This window comes from Alligator sinensis, unplaced genomic scaffold, assembly GCF_000455745.1.
Source record: "Alligator sinensis unplaced genomic scaffold, ASM45574v1 scaffold344_1, whole genome shotgun sequence".
In the NCBI taxonomy this organism is placed as follows: domain Eukaryota; kingdom Metazoa; phylum Chordata; order Crocodylia; family Alligatoridae; genus Alligator; species Alligator sinensis.
The window spans coordinates 542,990-545,263 of NW_005842427.1; the positions used below are offsets into that span (position 1 = coordinate 542,990).

The 2,274-nt window shown below is 46.1% G+C and overlaps 1 long non-coding RNA gene across 1 annotated transcript in view; it reads left to right on the forward strand.

Annotated features, from left to right (window-relative positions):
- LOC112551331 overlaps positions 1–1,972 on the forward strand; it is a 13,238-nt gene extending 11,266 nt beyond the window's left edge. The window contains exon 3 of the long non-coding RNA XR_003095618.1: positions 1,641–1,972. This is a non-coding gene — a long non-coding RNA (uncharacterized LOC112551331). The remainder of the gene's footprint in view (positions 1–1,640) is intronic.
- The last annotated feature ends 302 nt before the right edge of the window (positions 1,973–2,274 follow it).

Consider the following 2,274-nt stretch of genomic DNA (forward strand, 5'->3'; position numbering starts at 1 on the left):
GCAAGCACCAAGCCCAGTTCGGGTGGCAGCCAGGAGGATGCGGAGACAGTGGTAATATGTCCGGGGCCACCTGGGCACAGAGGGTGTCCTTGGGGCAAGGGCTGTGGCACAACCTGTTGCTGGGGACTGGGACGTTGATTCCTGCCTCGCCCCTGTCCCCGATCCTGCCCCTGCGGTGCTGGAGGGGGCTCCCACCACCTGCCCATCCCATTGTTTTGTGCATGCTCGAGCAGGCGGCATGGGGACTGTGGATGACTTGTTCCCTGGGGCTGGCAGTGACGGTGACAGCATGGAGGGGATGCACTTCCCCCACAGACTCAGGGCTGCACCACGCAACCTCTGCCTGGCTGCCAGCCTCATGTGTCCTGCATTTTACATTTTGAAAAGATGGTCACCCTAGCCCTTGCACTGAAGCAGCCTTGGGCTCCAGTCATCCCCATCAGCTTCTACACGTGTGTTGTAGCGCACTTAATAACACTGCCACAGAATAGTACCTGTGTTTACAAGTACTAACCTACGGCAGAGTTAATTAGTTTACTGCGGCCCAGTAGGGCTGCACATGTAGATGCTGGCTTTACTCCTGAGCTAATTAGGCAACTCCACAGTAAACGTCTCCTGTAGGCGCACCAAGTAAGTGGTAAAATACAGAATGACCCAAGCCAGGGAGGGAAACAATGACCCATGACTTAAGGGAAATGTATTAACAGTGAAAGCAACAGGTTATTAAAATAAATTAAGAAGCACAAACATGGAAAGACAAGGATCAGAGAAGGGGAACTGCCCCCCTACAACATTTTATTTAACTTTTGCTCTTCCTTCCCTATTATGTTTATTTTTCCCTTTGTTTCATGAAGTAGCTTTTCGGTCTCTCTTTTCCTTCTGTTTATCTTGTGATTTGTCAATATTTTGGTCTTCACCCGTTTGCCTCTTAATAATTGCAAAGCATTTCGGTTAAATATTTGAACACTGGATTGCAAATTTTAAAATGGTTTGGAAGGCAGGAGGTTGTTTGGTTGATATAGAGATTTTGTGTTTGCATCTGTGAAATTCATTCCTAAGGACCAAAGCCTCTGTGTAGGACTAAGTAGGAACTAAAACTCATTTCTGATCAAATTATGTATTTTGGGAGCAAAACCTGTCAAAAACCTGCAATGTAAAGTCTTTGGTCTGCTGGAGTTTTAGGGCCTTATTACACCTTACACTGTGAGCTGCCCAGATATTGACTATCTTAGTGCTAGCTTGGAGTTTGGAGCGCTCACACCTTCAATTTGAGCTGCACATCTATGGGGAATAGCCACACCTTAATGGAACAGGAGCTGGGTAGTGCGGAGCAAGAGATAATCCTACCCTGGAGTGCCGTAACTTTGAGCTGCATGATGAGTGCTTTAAACCATTTAAAAATGTTAATGTGCGGATAATCCAGGGGTTAAGAGCTCAAGGAGCTGCCCAAAATGACTGTGTATCAAGGCCGTTAGTTAAAAGGGCGTGATGGTTTCATAGGCATGTCGCAGGGGGAGTGGCACTATCTTTTCATAAAATATTCCCCTGTGCTCTTGTCATGCTGGGGTCAGGAGAGGCCCTGGCAATATCAAGGTTCATGTTAATAGTTTTGGTATTAATTAAGAAACTTTTCATCACAGGTCTCAGTGCATAAGAATCTTGAATTGAAGACCCACAGAGAGAGAATGTTGCAACAAAAGATTGAAGGATTACCAGTTAATTTACAAGATTTGCAGGAAGTCAGCCCTGTAGCCACAACTTGCAGAGTTCACTGAGAATGTTTATGTTGCTTTTCAGAGTTTTCTACCCTATAAGCAATTTGGAGCAAGTGCATTACTCGTCTGTGTTTTGTAGACCGCTGTGGGAGATTTGCAGGGCTACAGCGGCTATTTCTGATAACCCCAACTCTGTCTCACATTGTTCGCTTCCCACCTTCCCCTCCTGCATTTCTCGCTTCCATGCTTCAGAAAGAAATGTAACTTTTGCTTTGCTCACAATATGTGTTGTTTTAACTATGTTGCTGAAATAAAAAATAGAATTAAGTCTCATGCAGTGGGGCCTCAGCTGGTTTCCATCAGGGGTCAGGAAGGAGTCCCCTCCCGTTCACAATTGACCAGATAAATTAACGCAGGGAATTGTCCTTCCTTTGAAAGCCAGATATAGGCATGTCACAGGGGGAGTGGCAGGAAAGATAGAGCTGAAGGAAAGGCATCAGCCTAGCTACACCAGTAGTCTGAGGCAGTGGCAGCAAATCCCATGAGCATAGACGCATAT